The sequence below is a fragment of the Rhipicephalus microplus genome, chromosome 7 (assembly GCF_043290135.1).
Source record: "Rhipicephalus microplus isolate Deutch F79 chromosome 7, USDA_Rmic, whole genome shotgun sequence".
Lineage (NCBI taxonomy): Eukaryota > Metazoa > Arthropoda > Arachnida > Ixodida > Ixodidae > Rhipicephalus > Rhipicephalus microplus.
The window spans coordinates 61,566,076-61,584,093 of NC_134706.1; positions in this window are offsets into that span (position 1 = coordinate 61,566,076).

Consider the following 18,018-nt stretch of genomic DNA (forward strand, 5'->3'; position numbering starts at 1 on the left):
CCGTTTGTGCCACTGTTCGGTTCTGAAATACATTATTTTTCGTATATGTATTCTAAATATGTTTTGTAAATGTTATCTCCACTCTACACTATTTCCTCATGCGGGCACTGTAGAAACTGTAAATGTAAAATTGAAACAAATAATTAAATAAAAAGATTATGCGGCCTCCCCACTGAAGCACTTCTGACATAAGCGTACTTTCGACGGGAAGTGGTGTCGATAAGTAACTCACAGTTGATAAGTTGTAGCTATTATATTGAAGTAACCAATTTATATGATGTTTTTGTGCAATAAACAGCAATGTAATTGGGAAACAAGCACGCCATTCTAGACAGCTAGTGATCTTGCAATCGTCTGGTGTTTGTCAGCGTGCCCTACGATTTTCCAATCCACGGGCCCCAACCCTTTCACTGCAATTGAGGTGCGACCGCCGTGGAGACGGCAATGAAGCCGTGAACAGTGTGACTACGTCCTGCTTGGTTTATATGTTGGCGTGATGCGGTTCTGGCTAACAAAGAATCGAGCTCATCAATCCTCATTTTTTTTCACTGAAATTGATCACTCAAAACATTCTCATAAAAATGTTTCATGTTCTCCTTCTTGTTCACTTTTTTGCCTCTGGGGGCAGAGACACATAACTTCGTTTGTAGTTTCCTAACACGAATGCTTTCATTACACATTTTCTTTCAGTCCCCTATTATGCAGCCATTTTTGACGAGAACATTGGGCACAACAATCATAATCTAAATGCAAAAGTGATAATTAGATAAATATTGCAGGGCAACTACATATCATGGGAGTTCCAGCTCAATAACCTCCAACTAAGGCTTGCGTATCAATGCGGCCAAATTACACGTATACGCGGCGGGCTCCCGCCAACCCAGAAAGGTCTGTAATTTACGCCACGCATGACCAAGCGCATCGACCATTGCCACTGGTCGTGTTCATATCAACGTATTATTTGTCCGTTCTTTCAACTTCGCTTTCCGTCGTTCTGGTTCTAAAGCTGGGAGCGAATCATGTGGTGTTACAGACGCACTAAACTAACTGGAGCAACATACGAAGTTTGTCGTAATGAAGGGGTCGCTTATATGGATACAGATGTGCCGATTTCCGAAATGAAACATACGACTATTCCTCAGAAATTGCCACATGGCTCTAGTGCCACAGCCTGCAATTATAGCAGTCGTGTATAAAACTGCGTTTATTGTCCTTATCAAACTTGTGTGTAACAAGCACAGATGATAGTGTGGCAAGTGTTACTTGGGCTGTAAACTAGTTTCTTCATGAACTATTGAATGTTATTGTTTACTTGAGCAATGTTAGCAATAACAATGCTTACGCGGACCTTGATGCTCGCACAGCATCGATCGAAACGGAACGTAACTCAATCTCAGAGGAGATCTTCGAATCGTGGCCTCCGAGTATCGCACCGGAAATTAAAGCTACTTGCGGGGGCCGCACTTGCGCCATAGCCGTGCGCGTTGCAGGCCAGCAATATGATGGCAACAATGCCGCTGTATTACAGGAAAGCTGTGAATGACTGGGTGATGAAAAAAGTATGGCATTTCGTGAGTCCGTGAGTGCGCAAAACAAACGGATAAAGAATGAGCAGTACTTGCATGAGCTACTCCGATTAGTCTCCAGGCTTGCATTAAAAGCACGCTTTGTCGGCTTTACGTACCTTAGAGGTGACACACAGCGTAGCAGGAATCGCTGCACATAAAATTCTCGGGGGTGTTCATAAAACACTTTTTAGGCTAACGTCATCAAATTCATACGTGCATCCCTAAACGTGGTGATGGAGAAACCGAAAGGGGCGACCGATGACACCTCGATGGAGCCCAGCTAATGATAAACACCGAACCGGATGTTTCCGCTTTTCTGGTTAAACATGTGGGCGCAGTCCTTCTTCAGCTCCATTGTTTTGTTGCAAATCGACCATGCTTAGTGCTGTAGGCATGTATAATGGACAGAAACACGCGTTTTTCTCGGGTAGCTTCTTTTTTTTTTACCATGGTAGACAGTGCTGCTTGCGATCATTGCGCAAGTGATGAAGCGATAGAGTACACTTTGTGTCACTGCCCTCGCTACTGCACGCACAGACTGCAGCTAGCTTCTGCGTTATACCGCCTTGATGACAGAGTCTTGTCAGAACGATCAATGCTCGAAAGCCATCATGATTGGTCTTCGCACAGAAAACCAGTCAATGCCATATTGAACTTTTTGAGTGGTGGTGGGCTATTGAATAAGCTGTAGCACCTCCGCTTTCTCTCTTTTTTTTTTCGCGCGTCTACTTTTCTCTTTGCTTTCCTTTTCCTCTTTCTTTCTCCTCCCCTTAGTTCAGGGTTGCAAACTGGATGATACAGTTATGGTTGACCTCCATGCCTTTTCTCAATTTATTCTCTCTCTCTCTGAAAGAAAGGAGAGATAGCACATCTCCTCCCTTTCTTTCAATTCACCAACTAATTACTTTTCCAGAGGAGGACCAGAAACAGGCACGTGCGTCTGTTTGACTTTCCCTCGGTATCTTTCTTTTCTTCTCTGGCTCAATTCGGAAACGCTTACTTGTTATGTGTTAATCTTCTCCACCTATCCATCTCTCTATTATAGGATAGCTCAGAAACCATACTAATGCGGTCTCAGCAAGCAATGATGGAAGGTGGCAACAGGGAACGTTGAAGTAACGACACCCGTCTGAAAAGGGGCGCATCGAATGACGGCCGCATGTCGAAATAGCACCTCTTGTAACTAGTCATCTGACACAGCCTGCTATTACGGCGAGCACATCCCGCTGACAAGGACATCGACGTCTGTATCCGAAGCAGCATGACAGTATCACGATCCCCCACTGATCGCAGCAGCGAAACATCACGCGCTGACGGCGCTTTTCTTAGAGCCATTCGGCAGGCTCTGAATTTTTACATCCCGAAAGAAGCTTAGACATTCGTAGAGTACATCATGTCAATCACGTTTTCCGAACAATATAGAGCTGCGCGCCGCGCAGAGCCTCCATGTCTAAAAACAAATGCCGCGCTCGTTTTCTGTGCCTGATCAATCATCCTTTCATGCACAGTCACGCAAAGTCACCGATCGATGACCTGACGCATCACACAGCTTGTCGATTGGTGTAAATTTGTCACAAAGACGGGCTACGCCTTCTCCTTCTTGTGAGGGACAAAGGCGACGAGGCCACACGAAATTATGATACAAGCTTAAACCAATGCTTTAAACTTCATAACTTTTTTAATAAAGCTGGCATTTACAAAATTCTTGTACCTGCATGCTCACAAAGCAAAAGTGCCTATACTCATATTTATAACCATTTTGGATCACGGGGTTGTTTACTAGCTTAAGAAAAATAAACAAAGCTATTCGTCGTTGCGTGTGAAAACATACCACAATTAAACTTCCTTGCCTTCGCTAAGCTAAGAAGGCAATTGTTGCGAAGGCTTATATTACAGTCACACTTACGACTATTTTATTGTTTTACAGTCAATAAGCTTTTTTATTACTGTGAACATGATAGGTTTCAAGTATCATAGGTTTGGTATATATAGATACGTGATTCTATGCGAGGCACGCACGCACTTTTCTCTAGCCCGGCCATGGCAAGGATCAGCACAAAAAGTAAAAATCAACAACTGTGATTTTGCGTTGAGGATCTGGGTAACATGCGTTTCCCTGCATACTGTTACTCAGGTTCGGGAACCTTTCTTCCCATTTCGTGAAGTATGAGTAAGCGCGTCATTCGTTAAAGAAAATATAAAGAAAAACAGTGCATTAGTTTACGCCGATACATTGTTTTCGGACAACTCTAATGATGTTAATCGTACCGTCATAAGTGCAATGATACAACGAAAAATCCAAGTGATAGTTTTATTTTCAAGTTTCGCGCCGAAGTCTGCGCACTTGAGGTCACGAGTTTCTCAAAGTGTCATATTTTGCCGACATTGGTTTGTCCAAATTTCCCAAATTTAATTAGGTTAAGTCTCTGGCTCCATCAGCAGATACTGTGTTTCATTTCAACCTCTTAAGAGCTACGTAGGCTTCAGAAAACACCGTCAAAATTCAAGGCGTCACGGCGTTACGAGCAGGAATTCCAAGGTAGGCGTCACCGCTCACATTGGCTTCGTTTGCGTTTTCTCGCTTACCAGGAGTCTTCTCGCGGCGAGTGCACTGATTTTAGAATCTGAAAAAAGTATTTTACTGACTAAGGAAAAATCATTTTCCTCTTTAGTGTCCTTTTAAGACTTTCTTCATCATACCAACACCTTCATATGCCTCGCCAAACGCGTCAGTAGAGCGTCAGTGGCGTCATCATCCCCGCTTGTGGTGCGCAAATTTCATATCACCTCATCATGTTACCATATCAGATCAGAGTGGAGAAAAAAGTTGCACATTGTCGTGACCCTAACGTGACGGCACACAACGCTTATAAGAAGTTGACGTCTTCAAAACATATCGCTTGGTCAGATGTGGACTGCTCACAGAAGGAGTTGTCAACCCGATGAGACGCAGGACTCCCAGGTCTCCCATTGTGGAGACCGTGCCAAAATTCATCTCGTAAGCGGGCGGGAAGTAAAAAATTGGCCCGAATCTACATGTTACACTGTGAATGTCGTCGAAAAACGATGGTCTTGCGTCTGGAGAGAGTGAACACAACGTTTATTTGATGTTCTGTGCAAGAAAACTGGTGAATGGTATACTGAAGGCGCTGTGTTTGAATGCCTCGAGCGGAGGCAAACAAGCGCATCTAGGATGGATGGATGGATATGGCTGTACCCTCTAGATCGGGCGGTGGCTAGCGCCACCAAGCCGTAATATCTAATGAACCAAAAACTATATTTATTTTTTTTCCTTAAAAAAGAGTTTGAGGATTCATACTTTGCAGTGAAGAGTTTAATTTTCACTCGCGCCTTGACTTTAGCCACCAATCAGATAACCTCCTTCTAGTGAGGTCTACCCGCTTAAAGTTTATTTTGCCCTCCTGGTCCCTAAACCCCAGTGCTTTGAAAAACTCTGCGCCATCATCCTGAATTATAGGGTGAAGCCCTTTACAGAACATTATCAAGTGTTCGGCAGTTTCTTCTTCCTCTCCACGCGCACTGCATACTGTGTCTACCCCTTCGTATTTGGCCCGATATGTCTTGGTTCGCAGTACTCCCGTTCTGGCCTCAAACAGTGGAGAACTACCCCGAGTATTATCATAGATCCTTTCCTTGGCAATTTTCTGCTTAAACGTTCGATAGACCTCTAGTGCGGACTTCTTAATCATGCCCATTCTCCACATGTCAGTCTCCGTTTCCTTCACTTTCTTCTTAACCGATAGTTCTTTTTGGTTTGGCCACCTGCTGTTTTCTAAGTATTTACCAGACAACTTCCTGGTTCGCTTCCTCCATTTTGTATCGACATTCTTCATGTACAAGTAGCTGAAAACCTTCCTAGCCCAACGCTCTTCCCCCATTTCACTCAATCGCTTTGCAAATTTTATCTTGCTGCTAGCTTCCCTGCCCTCAAATGATGTCCATACCATATCACCTTGTACTCCCTGATTTGGTGTATTCCCGTGAGCTCCTAAAGCAAGCCTACCAATTCCACGTTGCTTAATTTCTAATCTTGCTTGAACTTCTGATCTCATGCACAAGACCGCATTGCCGAACGTCAGCCCAGGAACCATGACCCCTTTCCATATTCCTCTCACAACATCATACCTATTGTAATTCCACAGTGCCCTATTTTTCATGACTGCTGCATTCCTGTTACCTTTAGTCGTCACGTATATTTCGTGTTCCCTCAGATACTCGGTCCCATTGCTTATCCATACGCCCAGATATTTGTATTTATCTGTTATCTCTAGCGTGACCTCCTGTATTCTAAGCTCACTACCTTCGTTGTCATTGAAAATCATGACTGCTGATTTTTCCTTACTGAATCTGAAATCTAACCTATCTCCCTCATTACCGCAGATGTCCATCACTCTCTGCAAATCTTCCTTGTTGTTGGCCATTAGCACTATATCATCTGCGTACATTAATGCTGGTAGTGCCTGATCAATAAGTTTTCCTTGTTTGACTAAAGAGAGGTTGAAGCCCAGTCCACTTCCCTCTAATTTTGCCTCTAATCCTTGTAGGTACATCATGAATAATAAGGGTGACAGGGGGCACCCCTGCCTAAGCCCCCGTTTTACCTCTGCAGGCTTGGATACCTGTTTTTCCCAATTTATAACTACCTTGTTACCTTTATAGATACCCTTTAAAAGATTAGTGACTACATGTTCCACGCCTAGTGTGTCCAGTATTCCCCACAATTCTTCTTGAAACACGCTATCGTACGCTCCCTTGATATCCAAAAATGCTAGCCACAGGGGCCTGTGTTCCTTTTCTGCTATTTCTATGCACTGCGTCAGTGAGAACAGATTGTCTTTCAACCTCCTGTGTTTCCGAAACCCATTCTGCAGTTCCCCCAGCACCCCCTCATCCTCTATCCATGCCTGCAGTCTTTCCTTTATAATCTGCATTGCCAGCCTGTAGACCACTGATGTCACTGTTATAGGACGGTAGTTGTTTATGTCAGCTTTGTCCCCCTTTCCTTTATAGATCATGCTCATCCTGCTAAGTTTCCATCCATCGGGAACTTCACCATCGCTTATTATTGTGCTCACTGCCTCTCTCAAAGCCTGCTTAGACTTCGGTTCTAATGTCTTTATCAGCCTAATTGGAATGCCATCTGGGCCTGTTGATGTACTACTAGGAACCCTTTTCTCAGCCCTTACCCACTCTTGTTGTGAAAATGGAGCCATTGCACCACTTGATTCGTCCTTGTCTATGGTGGTGCATAAAGTACTTCTTTGTTGAAATTTTTCTGTCACTTTTGTTCTTATATAATCAATAGCTTCGTCCCCTTCTAGCCTAGCACCTTGGGCTGTAGTTATAAATCTCTGCTCTAGGCTCGTCTTATTTCTTAGGGAGTTTAGATGGTTTCAAAATTTCGCAGCTGCCTTTCTATCTTTTTCATGTACTTCTGCCAGCCACTGAGCTCCCTTCCTTCTAATCTTTTCATTGATCAGAAGGGATGCATCCCTTCTACAGCTTAGAAAGGTTGCCCATTTTCTTTCAACATCATCTGTCGGTTCACCCCGCTTCTTAGCATGTCTGTGTTCCCTAGAGGCTTCCTGACGTTTTGCTATGGCTCTCTTAACTTCCTCATCCCACCAACTTTTGGGTTTGTGTCTTTTTTTCCGGGGTGACTTGTCACGCGTCTTAGCAAGCTCTAGCTCAAATAGTCTAATTAGATTCGTGTATGTCCACACTGTCTTATTATCCTCTGTGATTACTTTCTCAATTTGTTTAGTTGCTATTTCAATTTGCATTTCGGATAAAAATTTTCCTGTAAATGCTCATCTTGTCTCCTTCCCACTTTCACTGCTCTTCCAAAACTTAGCTTGATACGTTTGTGATCGCTACCCAGACTTCTGGAGCCACCTTGATCTATGTGCATTCCCCTGAGCTTATCATACATCCTATGTGACATCAGTGCATAATCTATCGTCGACTGAAGCCTTCCTACCTCCCATGTTATTTGCCCTTCACACTTCTCGGTACTGTTGCAAATGATCAAATCAAGCCTTTCACACATATCCATGATCATTTTGCCTGTCGGGTCGGTATACCCATCTATATCTTCTATGTGCGCATTCATGTCTCCTAGTATAATTATCTCACACTCTCTTCCTAACTCCTGAATGTCCTTTGATATACACTCTACCATTGCCTGGTTTTCCTCTCTGGCCTTTGCTCCCGTCCACAAGTACACGAAACCAAGGAGTGTCATTTGACCTGCCACTTTCCCTTTTAGCCATAAATGTTCCTTGCACTCCTGCTTGACCCTTTGCCAGTCTGTACTTTTCTGAATGAATGCCCCAATACCACCCCCCCTTTCTGCTGCCTTCTGTTTTATTACAATATTCCCACGCGTAGTCCGGATTGTTCGGAGGTTGTTCCATGCCCCTAAAATGTGTTTCTACAAAACCGTATACCATCGGCCTCTCTTCCCTTAGCTGTTCTTCTATCTCTTCCCACTTCAGCCTGTTCCTACCACCCTGCATGTTAATATACCCTATGTCTGAATTGGCTCGGCGCTCGTGGCTACGTCTATTTATGCCCCGGACTCTACCTATCTTAGATATTGGTGCCACTTTGGAATCGTATCTGTCTATACCACCTGTCGAAGAGTCTCCCTGGTTGTTTTCCTCGTTACTAGCTATCCTGCACCCCGAAGGGCTCGCTTGCCCCCCAAAAAAGCTACTGCGCGTCCTGCAAGTCGCCAACCCACCTCATGACCTAGCCGCCCATCGAAGTGAATTCTGTCTCGTTGAAAACCCCCCCACCTATGCACCTCTCTGTTTATTTCCACCACCTCAAAGCCTTTCTCTCGACTCATCCGCCATATCTCTTGCACGTTAGGCACGTTAAACGCGAGCGCCATCTGGCAGTTATCTTCGAAAACGAAGGCGTGCGTGACCGCGGAGAAAGATGCGTGCCAGTCTCGGAGGTGATAAGGTGTAGAATGCAAAGCGACGGGCAGATGCCACCACCATGTCTTCGTAGCAAAGCTTTGGAAACACCTTCTTGATCATTGCGTTGCGCTGTGAGCTCAGCGCGTTAAACGCTACCGTCTTTAGAGTTACTTGTGTGTGCCTCTTTTAGTATAAAGGCAGACATACAAAACATAGACGTGTTGTTATGGCACTTCAGATATGCGCAATATTTGCTTTTTAACTGACAGTCACACAACTATGAATTCTAAGCATTGAGCAATATTGGAGGACGCTACAGAATGGGTTGGCCGTTTGGTGCCGTTTGAGGTATTGTTAGAGCGAAAAAACAAACAAATGTACAGACAGACAGACACACAGAATGACAGAAGACAGACAGAAAGTCCCCAAGACAAAGACAGACAGACAGACAGACAGAAAGTCCCCAAGAAAGACTACCGTCTTTAAAAACATCGACTGAGAAGAAAAAGAACAAGTAGGTGATTTTCACTTTTGAGTTCTATGCGTGAACGTGTAAGTGACCATGTGAGCTTGTTACAATCTTGAAGGTCATGCCTTCTCTCTAATTGTCGCTCGGCATTTTACAATGGCGAATTCACGAACACTGTTCCCGACTCTTGCTACGCTCATAGCCATAAAAGCTTCGTACTTCTTTTTTTTTTGAAAGCAACTGTTTTTGCAGATTATTTCACAAGAGGGATTCCTCTCGCTGCAACGAAGTATGAAAACAAGGGGTGCGCATATAATACTGCATACCAGTCACCTCAGTACCATTAGTCTCGCATTTGCCTTGAGTTCCAATTAGGTTTAATATTTCTCAGCCTAATCAAATCTAGGCAGCGGAAGCGCGTAGGAAAATCACAACGAAGTCTTCGTTAGGCGAACTGTTTTACGATAACAAGCACTTGCACCAGTTCGCCAGTTCTGGCAGTCGCAATATTGCGCAAAGACAGTTTCTAGAGCACTTTGCTGCACAGGGTAGCGAACCGTTTTTCCTACCAGGTGAACTTCCCTGCCTTATCCTTATATTTACTTTGCTCTGTCCTTCCTATAGCGCTACAGACCCCTTCGTGACGTGTAATGTCGTTGGAGTTGCGCGCTACCTTGGCGATGAAGCACGGTTGACATACAGCGCTATGCGGCAGTGGGGCACTACAATTGTGATGCCGGAAGTAACTGGGACAGACGGCTGCCCATTTGCCACTGGAAGGCTCCGAGGAGTGGCGCTGTCATCCACCCCGTTGTATCCCCTACGCCCATCTATACTGCTTCCTAGTGATGGAGGTTAGTGATTGATATATAATGGAAGAGTGTACCTAGAACGAAAGAACTTATGCGACTCTAAGATTACGTACGTGAGACCCACAAGAAGCTTAGACCATAGGACCTATTCGCCGTGAAGTATGCCTTTCTCGAATGTGCGAGGAATCTTTCCATGCACTAAAGAAGTGCTGCGCGCAAACAACTTAAACGTGTACGGCTGATTTTGCTTGAGAGAGCCAAGAGCGTTTTATGCGTTTTCTTCAGGCTTTACGCATGTGTTGACATAAAACGGCAGCTAGAGGGGGTGAACACGTAATATATCCAGCTCGTTCGGACGTCCGCAAAATAGATAAGGGAACTTCTAAGCAATATTCTTCTGAGTGAATTTCGAATCCACTTGTGCACCGAGCGTTACTAAACCAACACGACTGACTGCCACTGCGGAAAGAAAAAAAAACAAAAAAGAAGAAAGTAGGTTGCACAAGTAACCTCAGGCTGAATCGCCTCAGAGCTTCTGTGCGCCTCGCTGGCCTTTGCGTTGCTAAGCTTTTGCCCTCTCAGCTGTCTCCTTTTCCCCTCTTGATAGGACATATAATACGTGACAATTCTTGCATTCTTCGAAACGTTTTTTTTAGTTAGTATCCCTTTACATGTTAATTAGGTGTATATTTGTTACTGTATTTTTATCCTTTTTGGTCTTTCTTTCTATCTATGTATCTCTTTTTCTTTCCTTCTATCAATCATGCACGTTAAAAAACCACAGGTGATCGAAATTTCCGGAGCACTCCACTACGGCGTCTCTCATAAACATGTGGTGGTTTTGGGACGTTAAGCCCCACATATCAATCAATCAATCAAATCTATAAACCACACGTGACGGATTCCGACCATAGAAGCTGTGCCGTAAGATATAAGACCGCCATTTCAAAACAAGTTATTCATGGACAGGACCACGTTTCAGTGTCAAAAACAACGCAGAGACTGAGTCACACTTTTTTAGAGTCCTATAGCACATGGTGGTGAACGCTGGTATTGATTGATGATTGATGTGGGATGTTTAACGTCCCAAAACCGCCATATATATATTAGAGACGCCGTAGCGGGGGGCTCCGGAAATTTCAACCACATTGGGTTTTTTTAACGTGCATCGACGCTGTTATTGTCTGTAACTGCTACCTGAAGTAAGCTATACAAGCTTCCGTTCATGCTTGCGTTATAACACAATTGCCTTGCATGCAGTATTACTGTGCTAGGTGTCATTGTGGCGTCAGTACTGGCAAATGTGTTTAGAAAAGGTTGGTAATGATTTAGAGTACAAGGTATTTTGAAACAGAAAACGGCCGCTGAAACAGCGTGCTATGAGCGCTAGACATGAGTGATTGCATCTGAGCAAACACATTTGTGACAGGCACAGCTCTGAGGTCCATTTTTTTGCGCCTTTCAGCTCTCATTGTTTTTTTTGTTTTTGTGTGAACGACGAAGCCATTTATATCTGTTCGTCATGAAAATATTCGCTTAAATATCAACTGTCAAGCTATTTTTATGTTACCTTTCATTGCTGCGTTAAGCCTAAGTGGTTCGTCAGCACTTCGACTGGCGTTCAAATTGATTTCTTGAATCTAAGTAATCTCCGCTCAGGTTATCCGTTGACATGTATCACCACCTTGCGCAAACCACTGCCTTCATCCATCCGAGGCTGCATCGTTCGTCTTTTTTTATTATTAGCACGATTTCAAGCACATACGGCTTACCTCGATGACGTTCATTGTCAACACAGCTTACGAAAGCCGTAACTGGTGCCTCCGATAAACGCGACAACGTTGAAGAGTTCGATTCGCAAAAATTTCGGTATTGGCGATGGTGTCGTTCATTGTGAGCGAAAATTAATCTTTGCGTGACCTGAAATCGAGAAAGATGGAAATAAAATAAATATTAGAAAATTAGAGGTCTGAGTGGCAATCAAATCCGGGTCATTGGTGTGGCAAGTGGGTGTTACACCACACAGCCACGTCTCTGCTTGTGAATATAGTGAAAATAACTTCCTCTACTCAGAAGTGCAGTGAAAGTAACTTTCATGCTTTATAAACCCACGATTCTTGTATACACGCTTCAGAACACCACATGAAATATTGCCATGGTAATGCGTCGTACAACCGTACATTGCCATGGGCCATCAGAAGTTCTCGTTATCATACAGATTATCTTGTAAAGCGAGTCGGCCACAGCAAAAGCCAGTCACCCGTTGCAATACTACATCCATAAGCCTATGTAGTGGGTGCATAGTAAGTTCGAGAAGATTTCATTCACTAAGTGTTTGAAGTACGCGCTAGTAAGAAAATATCGCTATCGCGTTCAACTCTTAAATGCGAAGCCTAAGGGTACCCCAATTTTTATTTCAAGCTTGATAGCGCAGCGAGACAAATATAAGATACAGGTATGCACACGTCACCACTGCCGTCATCTCTACCGTTTTTTTAGAACTAATTAAACTAGTAATATGCAGCGCAAACGTGCCCACACCCTAGCAAATCTCACGAAAGGCCGCGATGTCAAACTGAAGAACGGACAATACAAAGCAAGAACACTGTGCTGGAAACCCCTGTCACCGTTATTTGAGCGGTGGCTCTCCCAGTACTGGAACAACCGAAATGAACAAACGGGATTTATAGGTCTGCTCTTTAGCCAGGATGGTTGCAACAATTTCATTTTATTTACATTTCCCAAATGGCCTTCACCTTGAGCAGCTTAGAACATTTAAATGCATTTCGGTATCAGCGAGAGTCAATGCTAATTAAAATATCAATTTAGCTGTGAGTGAAGAATTGGGGCTGGGAAAGAATATTATGGTGACTGCATCATTAGTATTTTCTGCCCACACTAAAACGCTAATATATTTCACCATTAGAAGACCGCTTGAATAGGGTGAAACGACCTGGCTTCACCAATCAATAAAATCTCGCCTTACCATTAAATATGCGCAAAACATTTTACCACCAATAATTGGAAACAAATAAAGTCCTCTATATATTGTTTATTTGCTGAGGGATTTGGTAAGGAATTTGTTAACCATGTGCTATCAGCAACAGAGGACCAACTGCCGCTACGTGAGATTTACATAAAAGAAGTCGCAACGCAGTCACGGTTTTAAATGGTCACCTGCAAAAAAGCAACCTTGGCCTATTCATGCCACAAGGAACGAATCACGCACACAGGCAAGGCGCCTATTCACAGATGTCGCAAATTTCAGAACCCCGTAACGAATTTTAGTCTTCCGAAACCTGTTTGCAACACTCCGAACTTTCTCGGAACTTCGCAGAACTTTCCACTCACGACAATAAACGGAGAGCTTTCGAGACCGAGGCATGGTCGCGGGTGTGCTCTTTCGGGTGTACTAGCGTTTGTGGTAACAATGGCTTTTATCTCCAGGCCGGCCAAGCGGAAACTTCGCCGACAGCGCTCGCTTGTTCCAGTAATTACTCTCTCTTGTGGGTCACACGCCCAAAATTTTCGTTTCACCGGATAAGCTGACTTGTGAAGTTGGACGCTCGACAAAGTCTGCTTTTCCACCATGCGCCCTTAATTACGAGCGCATGCTTCCAAACAACAACGCACGCTTCTTCAAAAATACTTTGTATACTTCAGGGAGACGTCTGAATCAGGCTTAACAAAGTAGTGCGCCGGCATTCACTCAGTTCTCGATAAATACATCAGTTCGCATATGTGCTTCTTTATCTTCGGGTGGATGCGGTCGGTGTTTAGGAACGGTTACTTTTTATAGGCAAACAATTCATATAAAATTGGCCTTGAGTGTCTTAAGTAGCCTTCTACTCACAGTATCACGACTATTTTAAAAGATGAAGTGCAGAAAACTATCCCTAGTTGTGAGGTACTTTGAGGTATAAATACCAGATGACAAACAATGAACCCGAAATATGAAAATGGTTTCCACGAAGTAATGGTATGATTATGTAATTATAATAGTAACCAATCTCTTACGTACCTTATTCATCACGTGTTTAAGAAACTTACCTAACTTTCAGGCTCAAACAATTTTGCCCTCAAGCCGGGGGCCCAAACAACGCCGTAGAGTTCCAGCTTGGCCGTTAAAGGGTATAATATCGTCCAATAGCCTAACACAGTGTGAAAGAACGAGCAACAAAGCAACTTAGAAGTACTTGCGAAAGACTCGCAAAACACAGAAATGCTCACAAAGACTTGTAACACAAACGTAAAGGTGAGAACCTGTCGAAAGAGGCATCAGCGAGTAAGAGAGAGAGATGCAAAAAAATGCAGGGAGTTTAAGCAGACGCACGTCCGGTTTGCTGCCCTGTTACACCGCAAAGGTCACTGCTTGACCCTTGCGGTGAACGCACACTGACACACACGTATATATATATATATATATATATATATATATATATATATATATATATATATATATATATATATATATATATATATATATGACGCTATGATGAATGGGAGACGTGGCCTGGCTCATACGCCATGTTTATTCCATGCTTACTCATACGCCATGCTTCTTCATCCACTTCTAACTCCTAACCATCGCTTCATACGTCACACGAATCCCCCTCTCCCCGAAAGAAGGCATGGATTACGTACAAGAAAAAGTAAACAAGGAGAGGTTAAAAAGTTACCAATGTCAAAATTCACAATTGGTTCTACGATCCAGGGATGTTCCGTAAGCTTTCAAAGACTTCAGTGGAGAGTGCAGCAGTGCGGTTAACGCAGGAGTTCTGGTGGGCGAGGCTGGTGGTTGCGTCCTGAATAACACAAAAATGCTTTGGACGTAGAGATAGGGGTAATCACAGCTGGCATTCTTGTGAAGAACGAACGAGCTTCGAAAATCTTGCACAATCAACAGTTCCGATATTGTAGGCATCGAATGCCTCGTGGTGGGTGACACACAGGCCGTGCAGGCAGCTTGCGTGCTCGTTGATCGAGGTTGATTGGGCACTGCCTGTGTTCCTGCCGAGTACAAGGGGTGCTTTTGTGGCTTTCGGAGATTTTTCTATAGCGATGTCGCAGATGTTTTGATCCAAGGCGCATTTTCAATCTCTGTTGGAGAATGTATCCACGACGATGGGCCTTTTCGCAATGTTCTTTGAGTCTTAAGAGTAGTTTCGTTGAAGTTTTCTTTCGTCGTTGACAATGCTGAATGTTGACGTTGTAGTTTCTTGGTTTCGTCGACTTGCTTGTGGTGTGAAATTAGTCGTGGTGTGCCCGGATTCTTAACAAGCCCTTTACAGGCTTCTATGACGCCAACCAATGCAGCTGTTTCTGGCACAAGACAATGTGGGGGGTTTCGCGCACTTGAATCTTCTGTATTCAATAACCGATCATTGTTGGTCGTTGCCTGAAGGGTACTTGTGTCATCAGAAGTCGCACCTACACTTATGTTTTCAGTGTTGGCAAAGAGGTTGTGCACTCGATATACGTCGCTTCGACCTTGGGATTCATGAACGCTAGACGCTTCTGCAAAAGACTTTTCTTCGCAGGATGCTGATTCTGAATGCTTCTGTCTTTGTGGAACTGCTGAGCTGAATACCAAGTCAGTTTGAAAAGTACGCATGCGGCACAAAGTATTCAATGCATCTGAGTCATCAATAGTTGATTCAATTCTTTTATGCAGCGGAGAGTTAAGCATTGGCAATATTTGCGTGGATGAGGATCCAGATGGAAGGTTGGGAAAACGACAGCGTGGCCTTTCCATGAGCATGTGACTAACTTCACCTGACAGGAATTGTAAATTCATGCTCTGGGCTCGAATGCGTGAAGGCTTGTTATGACTGTGATGACTGAGTTCGAATGCACTGAGAGTGGGTGTTCTAACCGGATTTTCATTAGAGTCTTGAAACCAGACGATCATTTCTTCTTTTATCTTTTGCCAAGACTCGTGGTTGTTGAATATGTGGGGGAAGTAAAATTTAAATGCATCACCGGTGACATAGTCGCTGAAGTTCGTAACCTTCTCCCGTTCCAACCAACATGCGGCGGTAGCGTGGAGCTCTAACAGGTCGAACCAGTCCTGTGCAGGTCCATCGTCCGCTGCTCCGGTGTACTTGAAGATGAGAAGGTTAGTCAATGATTCTCTCATAGTGCTGGTCGCTGTGTGCAGCCAGGAGATGATTCCGTAGTCGATGTATGGTCAGGATGCCTTGTGGAGAATTGCGTCGATGATGAGACATTGATGAACTGGCTGGGAGGTCTTCATCCTGTCGACTCGTTTGACGCTATGATGAAAGGGAGACGAGGCCTGGCTCATACGCCATGTTTATTTCATTTTGACTTCTTCTTCATCCACTTCTTCTAACGCCTAACCATCGCTTCATACGTCATATATATATATATATATATATATATATATATATATATATATATATATATATATATATATATATATATATATATATATATACGAAGACTGACGATGACGTCAACGTCGGCGGCAAAACACTCGCCGATACTGTTCATATAATTGCTATCGCAAAAAAAAGAAATCCTCCGACCACCCAACAGCAAAGCTGTCCGCAAACGTTTATGGTCTCGTGAAGAACACGCCAAACGTAAAGGGCACAACAGCATTTTACGAGGTCTTCTGTGACAGTGCTGACTGCATCGATGGCGTTTCTTTCCCACCATGCCGGCACTTCGTGTACCCAAAACGAAGTTAATCGCAACAGGAGTAAGAAATAGCGCCATCTTCAGCGTGAAAAGCCATTTGCTGGGTTGTCGGTGTCAGTGCACAGTGTGGAAATCGTCTGAATTGCCTGGGAAGCTTGGATTGGCTTCATTGGTTACTCGACGCTGCCTGTTAATGCAAGAGTATAAGGTGGAGAGGAAGAAAGAAAGAAGCGCGAGGAAAAGACTCGAACAGTTCCTTACGCAATAGGCTGAGATGAGTAGAAGGCGAAAGTCAGATATCCTCTTTTTATGTTTTATTGTTGATGTATCAGTGAGCCTCCTTCCCCAAAAACGTTTTTACATCTCCCTTGACTTTGTGGCAGAACTATCTTGTGAGCCAACGACGATATAATAGAATGACGTCATCATGCGACGTAATCATAGTGACGCACAATGATTACGTCAAAAAAGGCCTATTGATTTTGGTGATTTTTGATGTCATTGCGAATCGACGTCATGAATTTTCCTAGTTTGCATCACTCATGTTGACGCCGATGCTCAATATTAACAATTGGTGAGACATTTATGGCTTCCTTACGGTGGATTGGCCAACTTTGTGCAATATAATGTCATACTTCTCTGTCATACTTCTCACAACTCAAAGCATGCATGAAGGGAAACTTCAACAGAGAAGAAGGGAAAGGCAGGCCGCAGGTTGAATTCTAAACTTCCAACTTTTGCTTATATCATGACCTACAATACACTATAGCGCTCATTTCATGGTACAAGTGGCTCATGTACGTGTGGCATAGCAGACATGTGCGTGTGGCATAACAGATGTGGCATAGCTCATGAATGTGTGGCATAGCAGACATGTATAAAGAACGAAGTTAGGCTAATAATAAATTCTCGGAACCTGCCAAGGAAACCCAGGTGTTCTCCAGATAGAGATACAGATAGCGTATTCACGCAGAACTTCACACATGTCGCGATAAAATTGGCCCCAGATAAATTGACCAGTCAACTGAAGACTGCGACCCTAAACGACACAGTGATCAAACATGGAAGTGCGTCCAGATGTATTGCAAGACATAGCCGGAAAACGAACACAATAGACCATCACACGGGCTTAATATTCTGGCCCTGGACCCCGCTTCAGAGCCTGGGCCCACCCCGGGCCCTGGCATGCATCACCAAGAGTAGCGTTAGCCTGGCCTTTAGGTGCATCGTTTTAAGCCCGGGCACGTACACCCGAGCCGTACGGCTGGGGTAGGTATAGCCCGGGCTTGCTATAGGTTATTAATAGGTAATGCTCATTACTAACGATGCTATTATATTTCAAAAAAATGCCTAGTGCTTTGTAGTGGTGATCGAACAGAAAATTTGGAGTTTACATGCTTCAACATGTTGCTTTGGCCGCGGAGGTAGCTCAGCGATTAAGACATTTTGCTGTTAAGTCCTAAGACTTGGGTGCGATTCCTGTGGCCATGGTGGCCGCATTTTCATGAAGCGTAACATGAATAAAAAAAGAAAGAAGGGAGCATGACGTCACG